This window comes from Galleria mellonella, unplaced genomic scaffold (genome assembly GCF_026898425.1).
Source record: "Galleria mellonella isolate WM207_F2 unplaced genomic scaffold, CSIRO_AGI_GalMel_v1 utg778, whole genome shotgun sequence".
NCBI classification, from domain to species: domain Eukaryota; kingdom Metazoa; phylum Arthropoda; class Insecta; order Lepidoptera; family Pyralidae; genus Galleria; species Galleria mellonella.
In genome coordinates, this window is record NW_026442150.1 from 654563 (window position 1) to 670776 (window position 16214).

At 38.5% G+C, this 16214-nt stretch overlaps 1 protein-coding gene across 1 annotated transcript in view; it reads right to left on the minus strand.

Annotated features, from left to right (window-relative positions):
• LOC113509564 (1-phosphatidylinositol 4,5-bisphosphate phosphodiesterase epsilon-1-like) overlaps positions 1–15965 on the minus strand; it is a 195406-nt gene extending 179441 nt beyond the window's left edge. The window contains exon 1 of the mRNA XM_052901273.1: positions 15830–15965. The gene's annotated coding sequence lies outside the window, so the exon portion shown is untranslated. The remainder of the gene's footprint in view (positions 1–15829) is intronic.
• Between the last annotated feature and the right edge of the window lie 249 nt (positions 15966–16214).

Genomic DNA, 16214 nt, shown 5'->3' on the forward strand with positions numbered 1-16214 from the left:
AACGAGCATGCGGCTCACCTGATGGTAAGTGACTACCGCCGCCCATGATCACTCACAACACCAGCGGCATTGCAGGTGTGCTGGCGGCCTTTTAAAAAGAAATATGTTTTTTTTCTTTAAGGTTTTAATGTCGTGTCGGTTCGGAAATACTGCTGCTGGAAGTTGATTTTTTTATTACAGATAACTGTGATTCGTTTTTGTTATTTCTTTAATGGATGATAATGGAATGGTAGCCCCGCCTGCGCTAACGGTATACGCTAGCGGGGCACCAGTGAGGGATGATAGGTGAGGATGAAAAGGCAGATCAGTTAGCCCTTCGTGATGAATACACCTGGAATTCAGCACGATGGTTTGCAGGGGGGACCACGTGGTGGTCGACCTGCCAGGGTATATTGCTAGCAATGTGACTGATAGTCCGTATTAGTAACAATCCATTCAGATAAATTTTTGTTAGTAACAATTGATTTAAAACTATGTCAGTTATCGTAGCACGTATGTGTGCGTGCTGGCATCTCTTTCTCTCTCTCTGTGTGTGTGTGTGTGTGTGTTTTTTTTTATACAACTTAGAATGGCAAACAAGCTGACGGCCCACCTGATGGAAAGTGGTAACCGTCGCCTATAAACATGAGCAGTAAGTACCATGGACATAACAGAGTATACTGTTTCGCCCATGATACCCCCCATGCGTTGCCATTCCTGAGGACTCAGGTGTTATTCCTCTGTACCCAGTAAATTCACTGCCATATCGCACCCTTCAAACCGAAACACAGCCATGCAAACACAACTGCTTCACGGTAGAAACACGAATGGGACAGAGGTACTCAAGCAATCGACTTTTGTACAAAGTCTCCCTCTGGTGAGTGTGTACGCGCGCACATGTGTGCGTGCTTGCTTGCTGGCATGTGTGTGTGTGTGTGTGTGTGTGTGTGTGTGTATTTTTTTAATCTACTAACGTGTTTTATTATGTCGATTCAAATGCTCGAGACTTTATTTACATATAAAACTGACTACTACACAAAATAAACATACTAAATAATTTCCAAAGTCAAACAATCAATAAAGGGGTGGAATTAGTGATTTTCCTTTGTGGCAACCCACAGAACGTTATGTCTACTGCGGTTAATTAAAAATATTAAATCGAATCATTCCTTTGCTCCGTTTTAGGCGGGAACGTGGATCGGCGGCCATCTTGGAATTTTATAATTAGCCACGTCGGTTTTTAAAATAGTGAAAAATATAATTAAAAAAAAAATGTGTAATTATTATATTTAGAACTTTTTGTGGCGAACAATCTGACGGCCCACCTGATGGGAAACGGTTACCGTCGTTTAGAGAGGGGAAGGGATTGTCAGAAATGCTAACTACCAGTCCTATTATGAGCAATATAGGGTCTGGTCGATCTCCCTACGGTCCCTCCTGGAAACCATTATGATGCATTCCAGGTGTATTCTTCACGATGGGCTAATTGACTTGCCTATTCATTCTCACCTATTTTTCCCTCACTGGACCCTGAAGAAACCTCTTTACCCCCCTTTTGAAGAACCCCATGCTGTAGTCTCTTGAAAAAACCTCGACTCATTCCATAATCTGAGTGTTCGTGGGAGAAAGCATCTCTGAAACCGCGTTGTTTTTTTTTACTCGTTGTTTTTATTTATCACGCAAAATTGTATGAACAAGTTGACCCGTTTTACTAGAAGCGTTTGTATGGAGACACTCTATCTACGTAATCTAAGAACATGAAACATAGATCGTCGTTTTTTTTTTTTTAAATCAATCATAAATGAAAATTGACAGCAGACGTCGAGCGAAAAGATTTTCGGCTATCGCAAACTGCCAGATACGAAATCAGAAAGCGTATTATATGAACAGCGATTTACTGTAGAAAGATATTTTTTTATTATATTTTTTTTTCTGAAACGAGTAGGAAAAGGGATTACGCTCATTCAGCCATGTTGGGACATGTTTCGTCGATAAATTTTCAATGGGATATTATTGCAGCGTTATCCACCTATTTATATCCTCAGACGTATCATGAACGCTCCCACGGTCCTCCCTGCCTCTACCTACGCTCCGATATTGGTATTGTTTTATTTTTAATTTTACGAAGGCAAATGAGCTGACAGTTAGCCCCATGGGAAATGGCTCCCGCACTCCATGAATACGACAATACGAAGGGAATTGCTTTTGTGAATTGGCTAATTTATAATGATTAAGTAATTATAAAGTGACTCTATCCAGTGGAGGGGTTGTCCTACACTGCGTTTGCCCGTACGGGGTCGCCACTCAAGAACCTTTCTTCCCTGTCGGTTACCGATTCTACGAGCTATGAGACCAGCCCATTGCCACTTCAGCTTGCTTATACTGGGGGAAGGGATTGTTAGTAATGCGGACAACCAGTTGCATTGCTAGCAATATACCCAGTCAGGTCGACCTCCACGTGGTCCCACTTGGAAACCATCGTGCTGAATCCCAGGTGTATTCATCGCGATGGGCTAACTGACCTGTCTTTTCATTCTCACCTGTTATCCCTCACTGGTGCCCCGCCAGCGTATACGTCCCCGTCAGCGCGGGAGGGGTTACAATTCCATTATCATCCATAAAAAAAAAAACAGCTTATCCTTCGGACTATGTCGGTTACTTTGGTTCTATTACGGATATCCTCATTTCGGATTCTATCCCGCAAAGAAGGACCATGTTTCATCACTGTTAACCTCATTAAGTAGGGGGGCATTGATAGACTCACGTATGTGTGCCTCGGCTGCGCCTCGGCCCACATTTGCACGTTCGTCCATCAATGCCTCAGTTGCTGGCCGCTGCAATAATGTACTATATGTATCCATTGTATGTTTATAATTTGTAAGTCAATATGGATACGTCTGTAACTGTTTATTATGTAAAAATTTTAAATATTTCACCGCATAATTACATTTCTGTTTCGCCAAAGGTCGACTGCGAGAGAATGCTGTACAGCGTTAAGTCCGCCTTTTGTATTAAACATTTTTTGTAATGTGATTAATAAAGAATAAATAAACAAAGTAAATTTATGTACAATTATGAATAAATTATTCGTATTCATATTCGAGTCCTCCGATTCGATTATCTTTTTTAACGAGTATTCGAATAACAAAATCGCTGACTCAGCACACCCGCTACATTTAACAGATTTGCAAAGCTCGCGCGCTCAACGGATCCATTGTTATGATTTTTTTTTTAAACTTCCTCGTCGGAAGTCGTTTCTTTTCGCTAAACCTCGGGAGTCCTTGGCTCATTTGCAGTGTTACATTTAATGGAGCGCAGGGCGAAAGGTTCGCTTGTTTTGTTTGTTATTATAAAATTTCTTTTTTGATGTACCTACCGCGTAAGGATTCATTAGTTTAACGCCGGCTCCTGTTTCCAAATTTAATACTTGGATATAATGGGAAGTATTTCCGACCGGCTTTATAATGGCGGAAGTTTTAATCTTACAGTAATTTATTTATTTATTTAAATTATAAGGAATTCTTCGGATCGATTTCTGCTGCTGGTTTTTACCACCGTACATCTTGCCACAAACTAAAGTTCGATCCCAACCATTTGGACTAGTGGCGCTCCTCCACCGTGCGTTTTTCAAGGCACTTTCTTTCACGCACAACCACTCTTTGGAAACAACTTCCAGCAGCAGTATTCGAACCGATACGACAAGATAACCTTCAAGAAAAGAGCATATTCCTTTTTAAAAGGCCGGCAGCACGCCTGCAATGCCGTTGTTGTTGTGGGTGACCATGCAGGTCAGTTGGCCCACTATGATGAATTCGACAAGAATTAAAAATGATGGTTTCCAGGGGGGAACACGTGGAGGTCGATCTGAGAGGGTATATTGCTAGCAATGAGTCAATTAGAGCTCATTACTAACAATCCCTTTCCCACCCAAAAAATGGATTTAAACAACAAACAAAACTAGGCAAGTTTTGGTACTACGCTCCATTAAGCGTACCAATACAAATGAGTCGAGGACTCCCGAGGTTTGGCGAGAAGAGACGACTCGTGACGAACGGCTATAAAAACGAAATTAATGGATCAGTTAAGCTGGCGATCTTTGCAAATCTGTTAAATGTAGTGGTGTGCTAAATCAGCATTATTCGTTATTCAAGTACTCATTAAAAAATAATCGAAACTTAACTCGAGTCGGTAGAATCGAATAGCAATATCTAGTGTATAACGATGAGAAAATAATCGAATCATTCATGAAAGTCGAATGCAGGTCAAAAATCTATTGTAATTCTTTCATACAAACCTTGTACTGACAAATTTTTTTTTTTAATGGGTGATAATGGTATGGTAACCCCGTCTGCGCTATCGGTATACACTGACGAGGCACCAGTGAAGGATGACAGATGAAGATGAAAGTAGGTCAGTTAGCCCATCTTGACGAATTAAACTAGAATTAGTCACGATGGTTTCCAGGGGAAACCACGTGGAGGTCGACCTGACAGGGTATATTGCTAGTAATAGGGCTATTTGACCCCATTACTAACAATCCCTTTCCCCCCTACTGACAAATACTGTAACGTAATTTACTAAATATTTGCATCCGTTCTGAAGTAATGCGCTTACATACATTCGACAATTGATTCCCCTTCCTTTACCGTGAGTGTCTTATGAAGCGATTAAGGGAACTTAACGATGGAGGAATAGGGCACCAGGGTCCTTAAAACACCACCAAAGCCTGACTGGCGTTGGCAACTAGCTTGCCAAGCTTGACAACTACTGTCAAAATCCCACTATAGAGGTCTCTATTCAGCGGTGGACAATAAACGGCTGATATGATGACGATGAATTGCATTAGATAATCGAGTCAATACTCGAGTCAGCCCGACTGGGCACATCACTAGCGGAGGCGAGAGTTCGCAGCGATTAGCAATCGTTAAGTGATCTCTTTAATAACATTAGACTGGATTAGATCTAATGGCTTATTTGAGAGCTCTCTGAGAATTACTGAACTCGTCCTTTCTGAGTACGTTCTTAAGGTTTATAGAAAATAACAGTGTCGAATAGTGATGCGCGACATTACTAATTCGATTACTAATAGTTCGATTATTCGATTAAGTAAATTATTCCAATTATTCGATTGGTTTTCAAATTATTCGACTACAAATTTTATACATCTGACTACTCACGTCAGTCGACTATTAATATCATTCGACTACTTGTTTCATTCATTAGTAAACGTTGATGTACGAATCAACACAACCATAGCTGAGGGAAAGGAATTGTTAGTAATGATCTTTAACTGACTCATCGCTAGCAATACACCCTATCAGGTCGACCTCCACGCGGTTCCTCCTGGAAACCATCACGGTTAATTCCTATCTAATTCATCATGGTGGGCCAACTGACCTGCATTCATTCTCATCTATCATCTTCCACTGGTGCCTCGTCGGTGTATACCGATACCGCTGACGGGTATACCATTACATTTTCACCCATTAAAAAACATAAACATAGCCGAATCGATCTGATCGTTGGAATGTGTTTTTTTTTTATAACAGGCAAGAGTGTTGCCAATTTAAATGTAGTAAAAATTACTAATTTTTGACAGTAGCAACTGTTGAAAATAGCTAATGTTTACTAGTATTATGTATATTAGAAAGGAATATTGGTGATTGTTGTATGTTTTTATTCATTCATTCATTTATTTATTGCTACTACATGTTGTAACAATATTGGTCTTAATTTACTAAAAGTATAGAATCAAACATGAACCCTGGAAGGGCACAGCAATCACATTAATAAATATTATAAAAACTACATAATTAATTTTTTACATATATATATATATATATATATATATATATATATATATATATATATATATATATATATATATGTATCGTCAATTAGTATAAAAAAAATTTTATGGCTAAATGAAGAACTAAATGTATAAATTAATGTATGTATGGAATGTGATCTATTTGTTCGCGGGGTTTTTCTTCGTCGTCGGTCGTTATTACTAATATAGTAAAGGACTTTGTTGTAATTAGTTACAAATTAGTAAAATTATTCGAATAAGGAAATTAGTATATTACTAATTTAGTAGTCGATTTATAAAATTAGTAATTACTAATTAATCGAATAACCAAATCACTCGGTTTCGCGCATCGCTAATCTGGAAACACCTTTATGTGTGTACTAACTGTCTGCCTGCCACTTCGCACGCGTGGTTTTCAGAAATAACATGATATTACCAGAGAGAGACTTTGTACAAAAGTCGTTTGCTCTGTACCTCTGTCCCATTCGTGTTTCTACTGTGAAGCAGTTGTGTTTGCATGGCTGTGTTTCAGTTTGAAGGGTGGGAAATGGCGTGAATTTACTGGGTACAGAGGTTCATATCTTATTTTTTATGTAACTTAGATTGGCAAACAAGCTGACAGCCCACCTGATGGAAAGTGGTAACCGTCGCCTATAGACATGAGCAGTACCATGGGTATAACTGAGTATACTGTTTCACCCATGATACCCCCCATGCGTTGCTATTCCTGAGGACTCAGATGTTAGTCCTCTGTACCCTGTATATTCACGCCATATCCCACCCTTCAAACTGAAACACAACCATGCAAACACAACTGCTTCACGGTAGAAACACGAATGGGACAGAGGTACCCAAGCAATCAACTTTTGTATAAAGTCTGCGTACCATGTAATTTCACTGTCATATCCCACTCTTCAAACCGAAACACAGCTATGTAAACACAATTGTTTTTCAGCAGAAACACAAGTGGGACAGAGGTACCCAAGCAAACGACTCTTATACAAAGTCTCCCTCTAGTTCCAGCTTTTACATTTAAAAGGGAATTTGTTATAAAACCTTATATAATGGAGTCACGTAGTGAAAGTTATTTAGTCTGAAGCGTCCCGGCTTCAGTTTTAGCAAATACGTAGCAAGATTGGCAATTTTAATTAGGTTCTGTACCTAATTTTTATTTTGGTACCGTACATCCGGTGGGCCGTATGCTTGTTTGCCACCTCAGTGGTATAAAAAAAGAAACTTCACGAAAAGATTCGGTTGTATTGTTTTTTTGTTTCATCATCATCATCATCATTTCACCTCCTCCATAGATTGTCATAAGGAACGGTCCCGAGCCACCTGCATCCACTGACTACGTCCCACACAGCGTTTGTCCGTACGTAGTCGCCACTCAAGAACCTTTCTTGCCCTTCGATTGTCGGTTCTTCAAGCTATGTCCTATGTATGTAACTTCGAGACTATCATTGAAATATTCATCATTCTAATATTCATTCATTCATTGATTCTATCATTCAAACATTCATCATTTATTTATTAATTTATTCTTTTATTGCACAATAAAACTTTGTACAAATGGTGAGCTTAATGCCATATGGCATTCTCTACCAGCTAACCATTATATGAGATACTATCATTCAAAATTGAAGATTCTAATATTCATTCATTAGTTGATTCTATCATTAAAACGGTCATCATTCTAATATGCATTGATCAGTTGATTCTATCATTCCAACATTCATCATTCTAATTTCCATTAATGAGTTGATTCTATCATTGCAACATTCATCATTCTAATATTCATACATCAGTGGATTCTATCATTGCAACATTCATCATTCTAATATGCATTCATCAGTTGATCCTATAATTTATTTATTTCTTTACACATACACTAAACACATTTTTCATTTAAATAATATCTCTTTAAGAAAAATAATATAAATTATACATATTACATATAATAAAACAACATAATTCATTCATCAGTTGATCTTATCATTGCAACATTCATCATTCTAATATGCATTCATCAATTGATTCTATCATTGCAACATTCATCATTCTAATATGCATTCATCAATTGATTCTATCATTGCAACATTATTTATTCTAACATTGATCCATTCAAATATTTATGATTCTATTGTTCATTCATTTTGCAAGATTTGAGGTCAAAATTACATACACAGTATTTGTATTGACCTCTCATTTTGTTTTTATTGTCTTATAACAATTTCAGAGGGTCCAGGGGTCGTCTCTGGGGATATTGCTTATCTGTTTATATGTCATAAATAATTCTGTCACGTGTATTGAAATTGAGGAGTACAAGGGTTTTTGTGTACTGTAGCAAAATGACTGTATATAGTTTGTTACCTTTCTGATTTTATATTTTTTTTTTATACAACTTAGAATGGCAAACAAGCTGACGGCCCACCTGATGGAAAGTGATAACCGTCGTCTATAGACATGAACAGTACCGTGGACATAACAGAGTATATTATTTCGCCCATGATACCCCCCATGCGTTGCCATTCCTGAGGATTCAGGTGTTATTCCTCTGTACCCAGTAAATTCACGCCATATCGCACCCTTCAAACCGAAACACAGCCATGCAAACACAACTGCTTCACGGTTGAAACACGAATGGGACAGAGGTACCCAAGCAATCGACTTTTGTACAAAGTCTCCCTCTAACTTAATTCTAAATAATCACACCAATTTATAACTTTTAAGGAAAGGGCATATTTATTTATTTATTTAAACTTTAATGCACAGTAAAATTCTATGTACATATGGCGGACTTAACACAGGACGGTGTTCTCTACCAGTCGACCATTGGGCAAACAGAGAAATACGTGGGCGGTGCATTTTTTAATAGAGAAAAAAGCATATTCCTTTTTAAAAGGCCGGCAGCACCTGCAATGCCGTTAGTGTTGCGGGTGATCATGGGCGGCGGTAGTCACTCACCATCAGGTGAGCCGCATGCTCGTTTGCTCTCTGTGTTGTAAAAAAAAATTATAAACTAGATTTTTTTTTTTTATTATTTTGTCCTTTATTTTAATGGCCGCCCGATAAAAACCCTCCGTCCAATATTACCCCGCCCCCATTTAAAAGGGTCTCCAAAATTGCCTTCGCAACGAGCTCTGCGCCTCCAAATAACTTTGCCACTTGAATGAAGTTGTGATGTACATATGCCGTAATTGTTTTAATTAGTTGTGTTTATGGCTGTTGTATAATATATACATATATTTATATATTTTTTAAACGTGTTACCCTTATTTATTTATTTATTTACTTTACACGACGGTTTCCAGGGGGAACCGCATGGAGGTCGACCAGATAGGGTGTATCGCTAAGAATGAATCAATTAGACCCCATTACTTACAATCTCTTCCCCCCCCCCCTCCCCAGAAAAGTAGGTTTTTTTTTATTGGATGAAAATGGAGTGGTAACCCCGCCTGCGCTAATGGGATACGCTGGCGGGGCACCAGTGAAGGGTGATTTATGAGGATGAAAACAGGCCAGTTAGCCCGTCATGATGAATTTATCAGGAATTAATCATGATAGTTTCCAGGGGGAACCGCGAGGAGGTCGACCTGGTTGGATATATTGCTAGCAATGGGATTCTTAGTCTCCATTACTGACAATCCCTTTCCCCCCAGAAAGGTAGGTTAAGTTTGGTTTGGTGAAAGATACAAGAATGATTATGTTTTTATAAATCCTTATATTTATATATCTCCATCCAAAGGTTGCTTAGAAGAAATCGCTCTTAGCGATAAGGCCGCCCATTGTTGTCTCACTGTGATCATTTCTTGTAATTGTTTGTATCTATAATAAGTTTACTATTGTAATCTTATGGAGGTAACAATAAAGAGTATCTATCTATCTATCTATTTACTAACCCACATTGACAAAATGGGGGAAAGGGATTGTTAGTAATGTGGACTGTCAATCCTATATATATAGACACGATAGGCTACATTACCTGTATTTTCATCCTCACCTTTTCATACTCCCTGGTGCCCCGTCAGCGTATACCGTTAGCGCAGGCGGGGCTACCATTCCATTATCATCCATTAAAAAAACAGATTGGCAAATCCTAAGATTTACTGCTAAAACTTAAGATTTCCTGAGTCCTCAGGCATGGGGAGTATCATGGGCGAAACAGTACACTCTGCTATGTCCATGGTACTGCTCATGTCTATAGGCGACGGTTACCACTTTCCATCAGGTGGGCCGTCAGCTTGTTTGCCATTCTAAGTTGTATATATATATATATATATATATAACATAAACATCCTGTCGATATGTTTATTATTGTATAAAACGAGTAGGTATCGAAAATAACTTGGACATACCGGTTCGATATATAGTCCATTGTTTGATATATAAATCCATTGTTTGGCAATACGGCGCCACCTGCCGGGTAAAATTGGAATGATTCGCGTCAACAAAAGATGTTTATAACAAAGGAATGAATAGCTATAGGTCAGCGGTTTTTCCTTTTATATGTACGTGTAGATTCCACTTATACAAACTAGCTGTCCGCCCCGGCTTCGCACGGGTTCTTCAATAGATTTATTTATTTATTTAAATAACTTTATTGACCAATAGAAAATATGGTACAAAAGGCGGACTTAATGCGATTTTTTTTATACAACTTAGAATGCCAAACAAGCTGACGGCCCACCTGATGGAAAGTGGTAACCGTCGCCTATAGACATGAGCAGTACCGTGGACATAACAGAGTATACCGTTTCGCCCATGATACCACCCATGCGTTACCATTCCTGAGGACTCAGTTGTTATTACTCTGTACCCAGTAAATTCACGCCATATCCCACCCTTCAAATCGAAACACAGCCATGCAAACACAACTGCTTTACAAACGCTAGTACCATTCTCTACCAGTCAATCTTTGGGATGAACTGCGAATCTCGAACGCGGTACTTCATTATTGGGAAAGGTAAAGAAAATAACCTATATAAAATAAATAAAACATACATAAATATAAAGGAAATATATATATATATATATATATATATATATATATATATATATATATATATATATATATATATATATATATATATATATACAACTAAATAGATATATAATATAAAGTGAATGATAATGGAATGGTAACCCCGCCTGTGCTATCGGTATACGCTGGCGGGACACCAGTGAGAGATGATAGGTGAGGATGAAGAGGCAGGTCAGTTAGCCCATCGTGATGAATACAATTGGAATTAAGCACGATGGTTTCCAGGGGAGACTACATGGAGGTCCATCTGACAGGGTATATTACTAGCTGACAATTGTCAGAAACGACAAACAGTAAATTCATAAAATCCTGTTGTGCATGTATCTAGACTAGGAGTAAGTTCTATCTGTTCTCCTTTAACCAAAGCTTATCTGTAAGAGATCACTCTAGCGGTAAGACCGCCTTTTGTACCTTTATGTGTATATTTCAATCTGTATTTATGTTACTGTATTACACTTGAATTGTTCAATTGCCATTGTATATTTTTATTTATGGTGCAATAAAGAGTTAAATAAACAAATGTAGCAACATATATATATATATATATATATATATTTTAGTTACAATATTAATACACTGGTCCAGTAACGAATATGTCAAAAGACTGGTATCCAAAAAATAATATTTGGATAACAGACTTTTAACATATTCGAAAATAGATATCCGACCGATATCGTAATGGATGATGACCTTTTTCCCGCCATCAATGTCCAGAGAAACCCAATATATAGATATCGGAGAGAGACTTTGTACAAAAGTCGATTGCTTGGGTACCTCTGCCCCATTCGTGTTTCAACCGCGAAGCAGTTGTGTTTGCATGGCTGTGTTTCGGTTTGAAAGGTGGGATATGGCGTGAATTTACAGGGTACTGTAAAATAACATCCGAGTCCTTAGGAATGGCAACGCATGGGAGCGTATCATGGGCGAAACAGTACACTCTGTTATGTCCATGGTACTGCTCATGTTTATAGGCGACGGTTACCACTTTTCATCAGGTGGGCCGTCAGCTTGTTTGCCATTCTAAGTTGTATAAAAAAAATATCACCCATGCCTAATATAAACCCATATTGCTAGCAATGAGTCTCATTACTAATAATCCCCCCTTCCCCTCCCCCACTTGAGTCTCGTATTTACGTCATAGCGTTCATCGAAATTCTAAATACAAATTTCGCAAACTTCGAATGAATGGATGATAAAATGAACTTTCACATGCCTAAGATTTAACATAAAGAAATTTGAACCGTACTCCTTTTGTAATAAAATCGAAAGTTCACAACAAACGTTCAGCCGCTTCCGAATGATGCCCACTTAAATTAATTCCCGCTGACTGTAGCTTCCTATGATAATGTTAATTCGAATGTACCAAGTTTCGCGCCAAAATTTAAGCTAAATATATCCCAATTTGTTTCAACAAATGCTTACATTTCTTTATAAACCTCGAATAACTAGGAGGATTGGTACATAAGTCGTTTGCTTGGCCACCTTTGTCCCATTCGTGTTTCTACCGTGAAGCAGTTGTTTGCATGGCTGTGTTTCGGTTTGAAGGGTGCGATATGGCAGTGAATTTACAGGGTACAAGGGAATAATCCCTTAGTCCTCAGGAATGGCAGCGCATGAGGGATATTATGGCCGAAACAGTACACTCTGTTAAATCTATGGTACTGCTCGTGTCTATAGGCGACGGTTACCACTTTCTATCAGGTGGGCCGTCAGTTTCATTAGTCAGCCCCATGCGTTGCCATTCCTGAGGACTCGGGTGTTATTCCTCTGCTTAATGAAGTAGGGGTTCATTTTCGGTCGGGCTAATTTAACAAACAAACTCTCCTGTATTGTTTCGGGTTTGGGTGTTCCTCCAAATGTCTGTGGTCCGGTTTTTCATTAAACAGGTATAAAACCATAGCCTTTATAAAAAGCAATACATGAAGGGTAGTATTGGCATTTTATGTGCTTTCTAATGTGCATAATATATATTATTATTATTATTTATTCTTTATTGCACAATAAAACTTTGTACATATGGCGAGCTTAATGCCATATGGCATTCTCTACCAGCTAACCATTGGATAAAAACAGAAAGCGTATGAAGGGCAGCGGTGGTGAAAAATATGTGACATAACTATAGCAACATACTGAAATAATTATACATAATACATAACAAAAACACATATAATACATAAACACTACTTATATATATATATATATAAAACTACGTTACTAAAACTTTAGTAACGTAACTCAAGGTGTAAAAAAAATGCTATAAAATATCTTTGGTCGCGTGCGCTGCAGAAACTATCGGTGATAGAACAAAAGTATGTTCTACAATATTGAGTACCCTATAAATTCACGCCATATCCCACCCTTCAAACCGAAATACAACCATGCAAACACAACTGCTTCACGGTTGAAACACGAATAGGACAGAGGTACCCAAGCAATCGACTTTTGTACAAAGTCTCCCTCTAATTTATTCAGGCTCGGATTCGATCTCGGGACCCCCGGACAGCTGTCAGGCTTTCGACGGAGCTGTCAGCGCTTACAAAAGAAGAAATAAACTGTAACTTCTCGTAAACTATTATTTATTTTTCCCCGTATCTATTGTGTCCTGTTATTGAGTGTCGTCCGATAGTCGCAAATTGAGGTCGTTCATTCATTAAACTGGGTCATTTTTATAATTATTTTACAATCTTTTTATGTTCCAAAGGTAGCAAACAAGCATGCAGCCCGTCTGATGGAAAGTGGTAACCGTCGCCTATAGACATGAGCAGTACCATAGACATATTGCTAAAACCGTGTTGCTATTATGTTGTGTGGTCCCAGAATAGAATATGCCACCGCTTCCTTTCCCGTGGGTGTAGTAAGAGGCGACTAAGGGAGTACAAGGTACGGGCAGCAGCGTCCCTCTTAAAACATCTCTAAAGCCTAACTGCGATTGCCAATCCGCCTGCCAAGTATGGCAGCTACTGGCAAACCTCCCAAGGGGAGGCTCATGTCCAGCAGTGGACAGTTAAAGGCTGATATGATAGTACATTCTCATACGGTATGGACATGTGATGTGTGTGAAAAAAGGGACTGTGGTAAGAAAGGTATTATGTATGAAAATGAATAACTATAAGTTCAGAGAGAGACCTAAAAAGTGATGGATGGTCGTGTTTCACAAAGATTTTTTTTTTACAACACAGGGGGCAAACGAGCATGCGGCTCACCTGATGGTAAATGACTACCGCCGTCCATGATCACCCACAACACCAGCGACATTGCAGGTGTGCTGCCGGCCTTTTAAAAAGGAATATACTCTTTTCTTGAAAGTTATGTTGTCGTATCGGTTCGGAAATACTGCTGCTGGAAGTTGATTCCAAAGAATGGTTGTGCGTGGAAGAAAGTGCCTTGAAAAACGCACGGTGGAAGACCGCCACTCGTCCAGATGATTGGGATGAAACTTTAGTTTGTGGCGGGTTGTACGGTGGTGAAAATCAGCAGCAGGTATCAATCCGAACTATTCCTCAGAGCACTGCCCATGATAAATTCGGTAGAAGATGCACAGAGATGCAACATCTCTGCGTAGTTTCATTGGGTCAAGTCGAACAGTAAGGCGTTGACTTTGTACAGGGCACGAGATATGGGCAGCAGCGTTCCTCTTAATCATTTCCAAAACCTAACTGCTGTTGCCAGTCCGCCTGCCAAGCATAGCAACTACTGGCAATACCCCTTCAATAGAGGGGGACTTATGTCCAGCAGTGGACAGTTAAAGGCTGAGATGATAAACATGATAATGATGATGAACATGGTGATGATGATGATGATGAACATCTAAGACAATTGAACAATTTTCAATTTATTTCTGAATGATTTATAATTAAGGAGCACTCCGTTATCAACTAAAACATTGACATGCCATACTAACATGGCATATTAATAGGTAAGCTTGAGCATTTTCAATTGTTTCTCGCACGTACCGTGCGGTGAGAAATAATTGAAAATTTCAATTTCGTGCAGGTGGCGTTAGAATATAATAGCTTGTTGTTCATTTGCATTATTCATCTATCTATTGAATTAATATTTATTTATTTATTTATTTAGCCCTCCCTCCCACTCCTCCCCTTCCCTTATTCTTTATTCAGGTTATGGAATGAGCTCCCTGTCGAGGTTTTCCCAAGAGACTACAGTATGGGGTTCTACAAATGGGGGGTAAAGAGGTTTCTTCGGGGTCGGCAACGCGCGCGTAATACCTCTGGCATTGCAGACGTTCATAGGCTACGGTAACCGCTTACCATCAGGTGGGCCGTATGCTTGTTTGCCACCTCAGTGGTATAAAAAAAATAATTTTAAAATATCTATAAATAGGGAGGATTTGATTGTTTGTTTGTTTGTAAACGGATTAACTCAAATAAATAATGTTCCATAAAAAAAAACAGCTATAATTGTAGCAAAACTAGTTATTTTCATTTCAAAACTTAACTACTGTATCGATTTCGATGAAATTCCTATCAAACCCATCTGTAATGATTTTCTCATCTTTTTAAATAAAATAAAAAATCCAAATCGATTTACGTCTGACAGAATTACAAGGTAACAAACATAAAAAAAAATACAACGGAAGCGACAACCTTCTTTTTCAAGTCGGTTAAAAATACTTGAATGATTTAAAAAATTATCCCACCTACAGAAAGCTACATTAACAGCCAGTAACTAGAGTTATACTTCATTTAAAAAGCAGAAATATCTACCTGTCTACCCGTGCAGATCCGGAGCGAATCGCTAGTTTCAAATAATTAAGTCTATTAAATATGGAAGCGTAATAATAAATCTTCTAACTTTACAATTCTAGGAATAAGCTTAATACTAAAATTATGGCTGACTAGACACCGTTCTTAAGCCCTAAACAATACTAAAACAAAAGCATCCCACGTAGCCGACTTACCCTTGACTATTAGAGCTTCTAAATATAAATTTAAGAATCTAGTTACGAAATAATTTAAAATGAAAAAAAAAAAAACACTCACCTATACATTCAAAGTACTCGATACACTATAGAATTCACAGCACTGTTTTTTTTTTAATGTTAAATAAAACAATGGCGCGCGAATTTACACGTTTTTTTTTAATGGAGCGCGGGAAACACGACCTCACCGCGCGGAGGCTCGAACGCGACTGAGGGGTGGCGGAGTGTGTTCCTAGTTGTAATAGCGTGGGGTGCGTATGTGTGTGTGGGGTTGTAGGTGGAAAAGGTTTTTCAGGGGTCCGTGGAGAGCGCCGGAAAACCGTGGAGAATTTATTTCTAATCGTTTTTGTTCTATCTAATCTGTATATAGTACATTTTGCTAGAACAAATTAGTTTTTTTTTATACAACTTAGAATGGCAAACAAGCTAACAGCCCACCTGATGGA